Genomic DNA, 16,311 nt, shown 5'->3' on the forward strand with positions numbered 1-16,311 from the left:
AGCGGCTTTTTCACACTCGAAGCCATGCAGTTCAATTGGCTATCCAGGGAACCCTGCTCCGCTCTTTATTTTCCTGTCCACTTAACCCTGTTTTCAGAAATCATTGGAATCTCCACGACAGAGTGTTCACTAATTCACTGCCAATCTGGAATTCATTTGACTCTCCACTCCAGGCAGGTTTTCCTTACACCACTCTTGAATGTCCAGGGAACCCAATTCTGGTATTCTGCGGCCTGTTCATACTCGCAGCAGTGCTGCTCAATATGCTATCCACTCAAACGTGGGCAGCTCGGTATTTTCTTGTTCACACAATCCAGACTGCAGAAATCATTGCAATCTCCACTACAGAATGTTCCTTTCATTCACTCCGAATCTGAAATTCATCTGAATCTGCACTCCAGGCAGGCTTTGGTTACACCACTGGTAAATGTCCAAGTAAGAAAATGCTGGTTTTCAGCGGCCTTTTCACACTCACAACTGTGATGTTCAATAGGCTATGAATTCAACCCTGGTCAGCACTTCATTTTCCTTTGCACAGAATCCGGTCTTCAGAAATCAGTGGAATCTCCACTACAGAATGTTCCACTCATTCACTGCGAATCTGGAATTCATCTGAATCTGCACTCCAGGCAGGCTTGCGTTACACCACTGGTAAATGTCCAAGTAAGAACAGGTTGGTTTTCAGCGGCCTTTTCACACTCACAACTGTGATGTTCAATAGGCTATGAATTCAACCCTGGTCAGCACTTCATTTTCCTGTGCACAGAATCCAGTCTTCAGAAATCATTGGAATCTCCACTACAGAATGTTCCACTCATTCACTGCGAATCTGGAATTCATGTGAATCTCCACTCCCGGCAGGTTTTCTTTACACCACTGATGAAATTCCAAGGAACCCAGAGCTGGTTTTCAGCGGCCTGTTAAAACTCACGGCCGTGCTGTTCAATTGGCTATCCTCTCAACCCTGGTCAGCTCTTCATTTTCCTGACCACATAACCCAGCCTTCAGAAATCATTGGAATCTGCGCTACACAATGTTCCATACATTCACTGCGAATCAGGATTCTTCTGACTCTCCACTCCAGGCCGGTTTTCGTTATACCACTTGGGAAAGTCCAAGTAACACAATAGTGGTTTTCTGCGGCCTGTTCAAACTCCATCTGTGCTGTTCAATTGGCTATCCACTCAACTCTGGTCAGCTCTTCATTTTCCTGTCCACACCATCTAGGCTTCTTAAGTTATCGGAATCTCCACTACAGAATGTGCCTTTCCTTCACTGGGAATCTGGAATTCTTCTGAATCCGCACTCCAGGCAGGCTTTGGTTACACCACTGGTAAATGTCCAAGTAAGAAAATGCTGGTTTTCAGCGGCCTTTTCACACTCACAACTGTGATGTTCAATAGTCTATGAATTCAACCCTGGTCAGCACTTCATTTTCCTTTGCACAGAATCCAGTCTTCAGAAATCAGTGGAATCTCCACTACAGAATGTTCCACTCATTCACTGCGAATCTGGAATTCATCTGAATCTGCACTCCAGGCAGGCTTTCGTTACACCACTGGAAAATGTCCAAGTAAGAACAGGTTGGTTTTCAGCGTCCTTTTCACACTCACAACTGTGATGTTCAATAGGCTATGAATTCAACCCTGGTCAGCACTTCATTTTCCTGTGCACAGAATCCAGTCTTCAGAAATCAGTGGAATCTCCACTACAGAATGTTCCACTCATTCACTGCGAATCTGGAATTCATCTGAATCTCCACTCCCGGCAGGTTTTCTTTACACCACTGATGAAATTCCAAGTAACCCAGAGCTGGTTTTCAGCGGCCTGTTAAAACTCACGGCCTTGCTGTTCAATTGGCTATCCTCTCAACCCTGGTCAGCTCTTCATTTTCCTGACCACATAACCCAGCCTTCAGAAATCATTTTAATCTGCGCTACACAATGTTCCATTCATTCACTGCGAATCTGGATTCTTCTGACTCTCCACTCCAGGCCGGTTTTCGTTATACCACTTGGGAAAGTCCAAGTAACACAATAGTGGTTTTCTGCGGCCTGTTCAAACTCCATCCGTGCTGTTCAATTGGCTATCCACTCAACTCTGGTCAGCTCTTCATGTTCCTGTCCACACCATCTAGGCTTCTTAAGTTATCGGAATCCCCACTACAGAATGTTCCTTTCCTTCACTGGGAATCTGGAATTCTTCTGAATCCGCACTCCAGCCAGGCTTTCGTTACACCACTGGTCAATGTCCAAGTAACCCAATGCTAGTTTTAAGTGGCCTTTTCATACTCGCATACGTGCAGTACAATAGGCTCTCTATTCTAACCTGAACAGCCCTGCATTTTCCTGTTCACACAATCTCGTCTTCAGAAATCATTGTCATCTCCACTACAGAATGTGCCATTTTTTCACCGAATCTGCACTGCAGGCAGTCTATCGTTACACAACTAGTAAATGTCCAAGTAACCCAATGCTGGTTTTCAGCGACATGTTCACACTCCAAGACGGGATGTTAATTTGGATATCCACAGAACCCTGTTCTTCTCTACGTTTTCCTGTCCACAAAACCCAGCCTTCAGAAATCATTGGAATCTGAACTACAGAATGTACCATTCGTTCACTGCGAATCTGGAATTCTTCTGACTCTCCACCCCTGGCCGGTTTTCATTACATCACTTGGGTGAGTTCAAGTTACACAATAGTGGTTTTCTGAGGCCTGTTCACACTGGCATCCGTGCTGTTTAATTGGCTATCAACTCAAAAATGGTCAGCTCTTCATTTTCCTGTCCACACTATCCAGACTTCAGAAGTCATTGGAAACTCCACTAGAGAATGTTCCTTTCATTCACTGCGAATCTGGAATTCATCAGAATCTGCACTCCAGGCAGGCTTTCGTTACACCACTCTTCAAAGTGCAAGTAACCCAATGCTGGTTTTCAGCGGCTTTTTCACACTCGAAGCCATGCAGTTCAATTGGCTATCCAGGGAACCCTGCTCCGCTCTTTATTTTCCTGTCCACTTAACCCTGTTTTCAGAAATCATTGGAATCTCCACGACAGAGTGTTCACTAATTCACTGCCAATCTGGAATTCATTTGACTCTCCACTCCAGGCAGGTTTTCCTTACACCACTCTTGAATGTCCAGGGAACCCAATTCTGGTATTCTGCGGCCTGTTCATACTCGCAGCAGTGCTGCTCAATATGCTATCCACTCAAGCCTGGGCAGCTCGGTATTTTCTTGTTCACACAATCCAGACTGCAGAAATCATTGCAATCTCCCCTACAGAATGTTCCTTTCATTCACTCCGAATCTGAAATTCATCTGAATCTGCACTCCAGGCAGGCTTTGGTTACACCACTGGTAAATGTCCAAGTAAGAAAATGCTGGTTTTCAGCGGCCTTTTCACACTCACAACTGTGATGTTCAATAGGCTCTGAATTCAACCCTGGTCAGCACGTCATTTTCCTTTGCACAGAATCCAGTCTTCAGAAATCAGTGGAATCTCCACTACAGAATGTTCCACTCATCCACTGCGAATCTGGAATTCATCTGAATCTGCACTCCAGGCAGGCTTGCGTTACACCACTGGTAAATGTCCAAGTAAGAACAGGTTGGTTTTCAGCGTCCTTTTCACACTCACAACTGTGATGTTCAATAGGCTATGAATTCAACCCTGGTCAGCACTTCATTTTCCTGTGCACAGAATCCAGTCTTCAGAAATCATTGGAATCTCCACTACAGAATGTTCCACTCATTCACTGCGAATCTTGAATTCATGTGAATCTCCACTCCCGGCAGGTTTTCTTTACACCACTGATGAAATTCCAAGGAACCCAGAGCTGGTTTTCAGCGGCCTGTTAAAACTCACGGCCGTGCTGTTCAATTGGCTATCCTCTCAACCCTGGTCAGCTCTTCATTTTCCTGACCACATAACCCAGCCTTCAGAAATCATTGGAATCTGCGCTACACAATGTTCCATTCATTCACTGCGAATCTGGATTCTTCTGACTCTCCACTCCAGGCCGGTTTTCGTTATACCACTTGGGAAAGTCCAAGTAACACAATAGTGGTTTTCTGCGGCCTGTTCAAACTCCATCCGTGCTGTTCAATTGGCTATCCACTCAACTCTGGTCAGCTCTTCATGTTCCTGTCCACACCATCTAGGCTTCTTAAGTTATCGGAATCTCCACTAGAGAATGTTCCTTTCCTTCACTGGGAATCTGGAATTCTTCTGAATCCGCACTCCAGCCAGGCTTTCGTTACACCACTGGTCAATGTCCAAGTAACCCAATGCTAGTTTTAAGTGGCCTTTTCATACTCGCATACGTGCAGTACAATAGGCTCTCTATTCTAACCTGAACAGCCCTGCATTTTCCTGTTCACACAATCTCGTCTTCAGAAATCATTGTCATCTCCACTACAGAATGTGCCATTTTTTCACTGAATCTGCACTGCAGGCAGTCTATCGTTACACAACTAGTAAATGTCCAAGTAACCCAATGCTGGTTTTCAGCGACATGTTCACACTCCCAGACGGGATGTTAATTTGGATATCCACAGAACCCTGTTCTTCTCTACGTTTTCCTGTCCACAAAACCCAGCCTTCAGAAATCATTGGAATCTGAACTACAGAATGTACCATTCGTTCACTGCGAATCTGGAATTCTTCTGACTCTCCACCCCTGGCCGGTTTTCATTAAATCACTTGGGTGAGTCCAAGTTACACAATAGTGGTTTTCTGCGGCCTGTTCACACTGGCATCCGTGCTGTTTAATTGGCTATCAACTCAAAAATGGTCAGCTCTTCATTTTCCTGTCCACACTATCCAGACTTCAGAAGTCATTGGAAACTCCACTAGAGAATGTTCCTTTCATTCACTGCGAATCTGGAATTCATCAGAATCTGCACTCCAGGCAGGCTTTCGTTACACCACTCTTCAAAGTGCAAGTAACCCAATGCTGGTTTTCAGCGGCTTTTTCACACTCGAAGCCATGCAGTTCAATTGGCTATCCCGGGAACCCTGCTCCGCTCTTTATTTTCCTGTCCACTTAACCCTGTTTTCAGAAATCATTGGAATCTCCACGACAGAGTGTTCACTAATTCACTGCCAATCTGGAATTCATTTGACTCTCCACTCCAGGCAGGTTTTCCTTACACCACTCTTGAATGTCCAGGGAACCCAATTCTGGTATTCTGCGGCCTGTTCATACTCGCAGCAGTGCTGCTCAATATGCTATCCACTCAAACCTGGGCAGCTCGGTATTTTCTTGTTCACACAATCCAGACTGCAGAAATCATTGCAATCTCCACTACAGAATGTTCCTTTCATTCACTCCGAATCTGAAATTCATCTGAATCTGCACTCCAGGCAGGCTTTGGTTACACCACTGGTAAATGTCCAAGTAAGAAAATGCTGGTTTTCAGCGGCCTTTTCACACTCACAACTGTGATGTTCAATAGGCTATGAATTCAACCCTGGTCAGCACTTCATTTTCCTTTGCACAGAATCCAGTCTTCAGAAATCAGTGGAATCTCCACTACAGAATGTTCCACTCATTCACTGCGAATCTGGAATTCATCTGAATCTGCACTCCAGGCAGGCTTGCGTTACACCACTGGTAAATGTCCAAGTAAGAACAGGTTGGTTTTCAGCGGCCTTTTCACACTCACAACTGTGATGTTCAATAGGCTATGAATTCAACCCTGGTCAGCACTTCATTTTCCTGTGCACAGAATCCAGTCTTCAGAAATCATTGGAATCTCCACTACAGAATGTTCCACTCATTCACTGCGAATCTGGAGTTCATGTGAATCTCCACTCCCGGCAGGTTTTCTTTACACCACTGATGAAATTCCAAGGAACCCAGAGCTGGTTTTCAGCGGCCTGTTAAAACTCACGGCCGTGCTGTTCAATTGGCTATCCTCTCAACCCTGGTCAGCTCTTCATTTTCCTGACCACATAACCCAGCCTTCAGAAATCATTTGAATCTGCGCTACACAATGTTCCATTCATTCACTGCGAATCTGGATTCTTCTGACTCTCCACTCCAGGCCGGTTTTCGTTATACCACTTGGGAAAGTCCAAGTAACACAATAGTGGTTTTCTGCGGCCTGTTCAAACTCCATCCGTGCTGTTCAATTGGCTATCCACTCAACTCTGGTCAGCTCTTCATGTTCCTGTCCACACCATCTAGGCTTCTTAAGTTATCGGAATCCCCACTACAGAATGTTCCTTTCCTTCACTGGGAATCTGGAATTCTTCTGAATCCGCACTCCAGGCAGGCTTTCGTTACACCACTGGTCAATGTCCAAGTAACCCAATGCTAGTTTTAAGTGGCCTTTTCATACTCGCATACGTGCAGTACAATAGGCTCTCTATTCTAACCTGAACAGCCCTGCATTTTCCTGTTCACACAATCTCGTCTTCAGAAATCATTGTCATCTCCACTACAGAATGTGCCATTTTTTCACTGAATCTGCACTGCAGGCAGTCTATCGTTACACAACTAGTAAATGTCCAAGTAACCCAATGCTGGTTTTCAGCGACATGTTCACACTCCCAGACGGGATGTTAATTTGGATATCCACAGAACCCTGTTCTTCTCTACGTTTTCCTGTCCACAAAACCCAGCCTTCAGAAATCATTGGAATCTGAACTACAGAATGTACCATTCGTTCACTGCGAATCTGGAATTCTTCTGACTCTCCACCCCTGGCCGGTTTTCATTACATCACTTGGGTGAGTCCAAGTTACACAATAGTGTTTTTCTGCGGCCTGTTCACACTGGCATCCGTGCTGTTTAATTGGCTATCAACTCAAAAATGGTCAGCTCTTCATTTTCCTGTCCACACTATCCAGACTTCAGAAGTCATTGGAAACTCCACTAGAGAATGTTCCTTTCATTCACTGCGAATCTGGAATTCATCAGAATCTGCACTCCAGGCAGGCTTCGTTACACCACTCTTCAAAGTGCAAGTAACCCAATGCTGGTTTTCAGTGGCTTTTTCACACTCGAAGCCATGCAGTTCAATTGGCTATCCAGGGAACCCTGCTCCGCTCTTTATTTTCCTGTCCACTTAACCCTGTTTTCAGAAATCATTGGAATCTCCACGACAGAGTGTTCACTAATTCACTGCCAATCTGGAATTCATTTGACTCTCCACTCCAGGCAGGTTTTCCTTACACCACTCTTGAATGTCCAGGGAACCCAATTCTGGTATTCTGCGGCCTGTTCATACTCGCAGCAGTGCTGCTCAATATGCTATCCACTCAAACCTGGGCAGCTCGGTATTTTCTTGTTCACACAATCCAGACTGCAGAAATCATTGCAATCTCCACTACAGAATGTTCCTTTCATTCACTCCGAATCTGAAATTCATCTGAATCTGCACTCCAGGCAGGCTTTGGTTACACCACTGGTAAATGTCCAAGTAAGAAAATGCTGGTTTTCAGCGGCCTTTTCACACTCACAACTGTGATGTTCAATAGGCTATGAATTCAACCCTGGTCAGCACTTCATTTTCCTTTGCACAGAATCCAGTCTTCAGAAATCATTGGAATCTCCACTACAGAATGTTCCACTCATTCACTGCGAATCTGGAATTCATCTGAATCTGCACTCCAGGCAGGCTTGCGTTACACCACTGGTAAATGTCCAAGTAAGAACAGGTTGGTTTCAGCGGCCTTTTCACACTCACAACTGTGATGTTCAATAGGCTATGAATTCAACCCTGGTCAGCACTTCATTTCCCTGTGCACAGAATCCAGTCTTCAGAAATCATTGGAATCTCCACTACAGAATGTTCCACTCATTCACTGCGAATCTGGAGTTCATGTGAATCTCCACTCCCGGCAGGTTTTCTTTACACCACTGATGAAATTCCAAGGAACCCAGAGCTGGTTTTCAGCGGCCTGTTAAAACTCACGGCCGTGCTGTTCAATTGGCTATCCTCTCAACCCTGGTCAGCTCTTCATTTTCCTGACCACATAACCCAGCCTTCAGAAATCATTGGAATCTGCGCTACACAATGTTCCATTCATTCACTGCGAATCTGGATTCTTCTGACTCTCCACTCCAGGCCGGTTTTCGTTATACCACTTGGGAAAGTCCAAGTAACACAATAGTGGTTTTCTGCGGCCTGTTCAAACTCCATCCGTGCTGTTCAATTGGCTATCCACTCAACTCTGGTCAGCTCTTCATGTTCCTGTCCACACCATCTAGGCTTCTTAAGTTATCGGAATCCCCACTACAGAATGTTCCTTTCCTTCACTGGGAATCTGGAATTCTTCTGAATCCGCACTCCAGGCAGGCTTTCGTTACACCACTGGTCAATGTCCAAGTAACCCAATGCTAGTTTTAAGTGGCCTTTTCATACTCGCATACGTGCAGTACAATAGGCTCTCTATTCTAACCTGAACAGCCCTGCATTTTCCTGTTCACACAATCTCGTCTTCAGAAATCATTGTCATCTCCACTACAGAATGTGCCATTTTTTCACCGAATCTGCACTGCAGGCAGTCTATCGTTACACAACTAGTAAATGTCCAAGTAACCCAATGCTGGTTTTCAGCGACATGTTCACACTCCCAGACGGGATGTTAATTTGGATATCCACAGAACCCTGTTCTTCTCTACGTTTTCCTGTCCACAAAACCCAGCCTTCAGAAATCATTGGAATCTGAACTACAGAATGTACCATTCGTTCACTGCGAATCTGGAATTCTTCTGACTCTCCACCCCTGGCCGGTTTTCATTACATCACTTGGGTGAGTCCAAGTTACACAATAGTGTTTTTCTGCGGCCTGTTCACACTGGCATCCGTGCTGTTTAATTGGCTATCAACTCAAAAATGGTCAGCTCTTCATTTTCCTGTCCACACTATCCAGACTTCAGAAGTCATTGGAAACTCCACTAGAGAATGTTCCTTTCATTCACTGCGAATCTGGAATTCATCAGAATCTGCACTCCAGGCAGGCTTCGTTACACCACTCTTCAAAGTGCAAGTAACCCAATGCTGGTTTTCAGTGGCTTTTTCACACTCGAAGCCATGCAGTTCAATTGGCTATCCAGGGAACCCTGCTCCGCTCTTTATTTTCCTGTCCACTTAACCCTGTTTTCAGAAATCATTGGAATCTCCACGACAGAGTGTTCACTAATTCACTGCCAATCTGGAATTCATTTGACTCTCCACTCCAGGCAGGTTTTCCTTACACCACTCTTGAATGTCCAGGGAACCCAATTCTGGTATTCTGCGGCCTGTTCATACTCGCAGCAGTGCTGCTCAATATGCTATCCACTCAAACCTGGGCAGCTCGGTATTTTCTTGTTCACACAATCCAGACTGCAGAAATCATTGCAATCTCCACTACAGAATGTTCCTTTCATTCACTCCGAATCTGAAATTCATCTGAATCTGCACTCCAGGCAGGCTTTGGTTACACCACTGGTAAATGTCCAAGTAAGAAAATGCTGGTTTTCAGCGGCCTTTTCACACTCACAACTGTGATGTTCAATAGGCTATGAATTCAACCCTGGTCAGCACTTCATTTTCCTGTGCACAGAATCCAGTCTTCAGAAATCATTGGAATCTCCACTACAGAATGTTCCACTCATTCACTGCGAATCTGGAGTTCATGTGAATCTCCACTCCCGGCAGGTTTTCTTTACACCACTGATGAAATTCCAAGGAACCCAGAGCTGGTTTTCAGCGGCCTGTTAAAACTCACGGCCGTGCTGTTCAATTGGCTATCCTCTCAACCCTGGTCAGCTCTTCATTTTCCTGACCACATAACCCAGCCTTCAGAAATCATTGGAATCTGCGCTACACAATGTTCCATTCATTCACTGCGAATCTGGATTCTTCTGACTCTCCACTCCAGGCCGGTTTTCGTTATACCACTTGGGAAAGTCCAAGTAACACAATAGTGGTTTTCTGCGGCCTGTTCAAACTCCATCCGTGCTGTTCAATTGGCTATCCACTCAACTCTGGTCAGCTCTTCATGTTCCTGTCCACACCATCTAGGCTTCTTAAGTTATCGGAATCCCCACTACAGAATGTTCCTTTCCTTCACTGGGAATCTGGAATTCTTCTGAATCCGCACTCCAGGCAGGCTTTCGTTACACCACTGGTCAATGTCCAAGTAACCCAATGCTAGTTTTAAGTGGCCTTTTCATACTCGCATACGTGCAGTACAATAGGCTCTCTATTCTAACCTGAACAGCCCTGCATTTTCCTGTTCACACAATCTCGTCTTCAGAAATCATTGTCATCTCCACTACAGAATGTGCCATTTTTTCACTGAATCTGCACTGCAGGCAGTCTAACGTTACACAACTAGTAAATGTCCAAGTAACCCAATGCTGGTTTTCAGCGACATGTTCACACTCCCAGACGGGATGTTAATTTGGATATCCACAGAACCCTGTTCTTCTCTACGTTTTCCTGTCCACAAAACCCAGCCTTCAGAAATCATTGGAATCTGAACTACAGAATGTACCATTCGTTCACTGCGAATCTGGAATTCTTCTGACTCTCCACCCCTGGCCGGTTTTCATTACATCACTTGGGTGAGTCCAAGTTACACAATAGTGTTTTTCTGCGGCCTGTTCACACTGGCATCCGTGCTGTTTAATTGGCTATCAACTCAAAAATGGTCAGCTCTTCATTTTCCTGTCCACACTATCCAGACTTCAGAAGTCATTGGAAACTCCACTAGAGAATGTTCCTTTCATTCACTGCGAATCTGGAATTCATCAGAATCTGCACTCCAGGCAGGCTTTCGTTACACCACTCTTCAAAGTGCAAGTAACCCAATGCTGGTTTTCAGCGGCTTTTTCACACTCGAAGCCATGCACTTCAATTGGCTATCCAGGGAACCCTGCTCCGCTCTTTATTTTCCTGTCCACTTAACCCTGTTTTCAGAAATCATTGGAATCTCCACGACAGAGTGTTCACTAATTCACTGCCAATCTGGAATTCATTTGACTCTCCACTCCAGGCAGGTTTTCCTTACACCACTCTTGAATGTCCAGGGAACCCAATTCTGGTATTCTGCGGCCTGTTCATACTCGCAGCAGTGCTGCTCAATATGCTATCCACTCAAACCTGGGCAGCTCGGTATTTTCTTGTTCACACAATCCAGACTGCAGAAATCATTGCAATCTCCACTACAGAATGTTCCTTTCATTCACTCCGAATCTGAAATTCATCTGAATCTGCACTCCAGGCAGGCTTTGGTTACACCACTGGTAAATGTCCAAGTAAGAAAATGCTGGTTTTCAGCGGCCTTTTCACACTCACAACTGTGATGTTCAATAGGCTATGAATTCAACCCTGGTCAGCACTTCATTTTCCTTTGCACAGAATCCAGTCTTCAGAAATCAGTGGAATCTCCACTACAGAATGTTCCACTCATTCACTGCGAATCTGGAATTCATCTGAATCTGCACTCCAGGCAGGCTTGCGTTACACCACTGGTAAATGTCCAAGTAAGAACAGGTTGGTTTTCAGCGGCCTTTTCACACTCACAACTGTGATGTTCAATAGGCTATGAATTCAACCCTGGTCAGCACTTCATTTTCCTGTGCACAGAATCCAGTCTTCAGAAATCATTGGAATCTCCACTACAGAATGTTCCACTCATTCACTGCGAATCTGGAGTTCATGTGAATCTCCACTCCCGGCAGGTTTTCTTTACACCACTGATGAAATTCCAAGGAACCCAGAGCTGGTTTTCAGCGGCCTGTTAAAACTCACGGCCGTGCTGTTCAATTGGCTATCCTCTCAACCCTGGTCAGCTCTTCATTTTCCTGACCACATAACCCAGCCTTCAGAAATCATTGGAATCTGCGCTACACAATGTTCCATTCATTCACTGCGAATCTGGATTCTTCTGACTCTCCACTCCAGGCCGGTTTTCGTTATACCACTTGGGAAAGTCCAAGTAACACAATAGTGGTTTTCTGCGGCCTGTTCAAACTCCATCCGTGCTGTTCAATTGGCTATCCACTCAACTCTGGTCAGCTCTTCATGTTCCTGTCCACACCATCTAGGCTTCTTAAGTTATCGGAATCTCCACTACAGAATGTGCCTTTCCTTCACTGGGAATCTGGAATTCTTCTGAATCCGCACTCCAGCCAGGCTTTCGTTACACCACTGGTAAATGTCCAAGTAACCCAATGCTAGTTTTAAGTGGCCTTTTCATACTCGCATACGTGCAGTACAATAGGCTCTCTATTCTAACCTGAACAGCCCAGCATTTTCCTGTTCACACAATCTCGTCTTCAGAAATCATTGTCATCTCCACTACAGAATGTGCCATTTTTTCACTGAATCTGCACTGCAGGCAGTCTATCGTTACACCACTAGTAAATGTCCAAGTAACCCAATGCTGGTTTTCAGCGACATGTTCACACTCCCAGACGGGATGTTAATTTGGATATCCACAGAACCCTGTTCTTCTCTACGTTTTCCTGTCCACAAATCCCAGCCTTCAGAAATCATTGGAATCTGAACTACAGAATGTACCATTCGTTCACTGCGAATCTGGAATTCTTCTGACTCTCCACCCCTGGCCGGTTTTCATTACATCACTTGGGTGAGTCCAAGTTACACAATAGTGGTTTTCTGCGGCCTGTTCACACTGGCATCCGTGCTGTTTAATTGGCTATCAACTCAAAAATGGTCAGCTCTTCATTTTCCTGTCCACACTGTCCAGACTTCAGAAGTCATTGGAAACTCCACTAGAGAATGTTCCTTTCATTCACTGCGAATCTGGAATTCATCAGAATCTGCACTCCAGGCAGGCTTTCGTTACACCACTCTTCAAAGTGCAAGTAACCCAATGCTGGTTTTCAGCGGCTTTTTCACACTCGAAGCCATGCAGTTCAATTGGCTATCCAGGGAACCCTGCTCCGCTCTTTATTTTCCTGTCCACTTAACCCTGTTTTCAGAAATCATTGGAATCTCCACGACAGAGTGTTCACTAATTCACTGCCAATCTGGAATTCATTTGACTCTCCACTCCAGGCAGGTTTTCCTTACACCACTCTTGAATGTCCAGGGAACCCAATTCTGGTATTCTGCGGCCTGTTCATACTCGCAGCAGTGCTGCTCAATATGCTATCCACTCAAACGTGGGCAGCTCGGTATTTTCTTGTTCACACAATCCAGACTGCAGAAATCATTGCAATCTCCACTACAGAATGTTCCTTTCATTCACTCCGAATCTGAAATTCATCTGAATCTGCACTCCAGGCAGGCTTTGGTTACACCACTGGTAAATGTCCAAGTAAGAAAATGCTGGTTTTCAGCGGCCTTTTCACACTCACAACTGTGATGTTCAATAGGCTATGAATTCAACCCTGGTCAGCACTTCATTTTCCTTTGCACAGAATCCGGTCTTCAGAAATCAGTGGAATCTCCACTACAGAATGTTCCACTCATTCACTGCGAATCTGGAATTCATCTGAATCTGCACTCCAGGCAGGCTTGCGTTACACCACTGGTAAATGTCCAAGTAAGAACAGGTTGGTTTTCAGCGGCCTTTTCACACTCACAACTGTGATGTTCAATAGGCTATGAATTCAACCCTGGTCAGCACTTCATTTTCCTGTGCACAGAATCCAGTCTTCAGAAATCATTGGAATCTCCACTACAGAATGTTCCACTCATTCACTGCGAATCTGGAATTCATGTGAATCTCCACTCCCGGCAGGTTTTCTTTACACCACTGATGAAATTCCAAGGAACCCAGAGCTGGTTTTCAGCGGCCTGTTAAAACTCACGGCCGTGCTGTTCAATTGGCTATCCTCTCAACCCTGGTCAGCTCTTCATTTTCCTGACCACATAACCCAGCCTTCAGAAATCATTGGAATCTGCGCTACACAATGTTCCATTCATTCACTGCGAATCTGGATTCTTCTGACTCTCCACTCCAGGCCGGTTTTCGTTATACCACTTGGGAAAGTCCAAGTAACACAATAGTGGTTTTCTGCGGCCTGTTCAAACTCCATCCGTGCTGTTCAATTGGCTATCCACTCAACTCTGGTCAGCTCTTCATTTTCCTGTCCACACCATCTAGGCTTCTTAAGTTATCGGAATCTCCACTACAGAATGTTCCTTTCCTTCACTGGGAATCTGGAATTCTTCTGAATCCGCACTCCAGCCAGGCTTTCGTTACACCACTGGTAAATGTCCAAGTAACCCAATGCTAGTTTTAAGTGGCCTTTTCATACTCGCATACGTGCAGTACAATAGGCTCTCTATTCTAACCTGAACAGCCCAGCATTTTCCTGTTCACACAATCTCGTCTTCAGAAATCATTGTCATCTCCACTACAGAATGTGCCATTTTTTCACTGAATCTGCACTGCAGGCAGTCTATCGTTACACCACTAGTAAATGTCCAAGTAACCCAATGCTGGTTTTCAGCGACATGTTCACACTCCCAGACGGGATGTTAATTTGGATATCCACAGAACCCTGTTCTTCTCTACGTTTTCCTGTCCACAAATCCCAGCCTTCAGAAATCATTGGAATCTGAACTACAGAATGTACCATTCGTTCACTGCGAATCTGGAATTCTTCTGACTCTCCACCCCTGGCCGGTTTTCATTACATCACTTGGGTGAGTCCAAGTTACACAATAGTGGTTTTCTGCGGCCTGTTCACACTGGCATCCGTGCTGTTTAATTGGCTATCAACTCAAAAATGGTCAGCTCTTCATTTTCCTGTCCACACTGTCCAGACTTCAGAAGTCATTGGAAACTTCACTAGAGAATGTTCCTTTCATTCACTGCGAATCTGGAATTCATCAGAATCTGCACTCCAGGCAGGCTTTCGTTACACCACTCTTCAAAGTGCAAGTAACCCAATGCTGGTTTTCAGCGGCTTTTTCACACTCGAAGCCATGCAGTTCAATTGGCTATCCAGGGAACCCTGCTCCGCTCTTTATTTTCCTGTCCACTTAACCCTGTTTTCAGAAATCATTGGAATCTCCACGACAGAGTGTTCACTAATTCACTGCCAATCTGGAATTCATTTGACTCTCCACTCCAGGCAGGTTTTCCTTACACCACTCTTGAATGTCCAGGGAACCCAATTCTGGTATTCTGCGGCCTGTTCATACTCGCAGCAGTGCTGCTCAATATGCTATCCACTCAAACGTGGGCAGCTCGGTATTTTCTTGTTCACACAATCCAGACTGCAGAAATCATTGCAATCTCCACTACAGAATGTTCCTTTCATTCACTCCGAATCTGAAATTCATCTGAATCTGCACTCCAGGCAGGCTTTGGTTACACCACTGGTAAATGTCCAAGTAAGAAAATGCTGGTTTTCAGCGGCCTTTTCACACTCACAACTGTGATGTTCAATAGGCTATGAATTCAACCCTGGTCAGCACTTCATTTTCCTTTGCACAGAATCCGGTCTTCAGAAATCAGTGGAATCTCCACTACAGAATGTTCCACTCATTCACTGCGAATCTGGAATTCATCTGAATCTGCACTCCAGGCAGGCTTGCGTTACACCACTGGTAAATGTCCAAGTAAGAACAGGTTGGTTTTCAGCGGCCTTTTCACACTCACAACTGTGATGTTCAATAGGCTATGAATTCAACCCTGGTCAGCACTTCATTTTCCTGTGCACAGAATCCAGTCTTCAGAAATCATTGGAATCTCCACTACAGAATGTTCCACTCATTCACTGCGAATCTGGAATTCATGTGAATCTCCACTCCCGGCAGGTTTTCTTTACACCACTGATGAAATTCCAAGGAACCCAGAGCTGGTTTTCAGCGGCCTGTTAAAACTCACGGCCGTGCTGTTCAATTGGCTATCCTCTCAACCCTGGTCAGCTCTTCATTTTCCTGACCACATAACCCAGCCTTCAGAAATCATTGGAATCTGCGCTACACAATGTTCCATACATTCACTGCGAATCAGGATTCTTCTGACTCTCCACTCCAGGCCGGTTTTCGTTATACCACTTGGGAAAGTCCAAGTAACACAATAGTGGTTTTCTGCGGCCTGTTCAAACTCCATCTGTGCTGTTCAATTGGCTATCCACTCAACTCTGGTCAGCTCTTCATTTTCCTGTCCACACCATCTAGGCTTCTTAAGTTATCGGAATCTCCACTACAGAATGTGCCTTTCCTTCACTGGGAATCTGGAATTCTTCTGAATCCGCACTCCAGGCAGGCTTTGGTTACACCACTGGTAAATGTCCAAGTAAGAAAATGCTGGTTTTCAGCGGCCTTTTCACACTCACAACTGTGATGTTCAATAGTCTATGAATTCAACCCTGG

Source organism: Sorex fumeus, unplaced genomic scaffold, assembly GCF_029834395.1.
Source record: "Sorex fumeus unplaced genomic scaffold, SorFum_2.1 ptg000019l, whole genome shotgun sequence".
Taxonomy (NCBI): Eukaryota; Metazoa; Chordata; class Mammalia; order Eulipotyphla; family Soricidae; genus Sorex; species Sorex fumeus.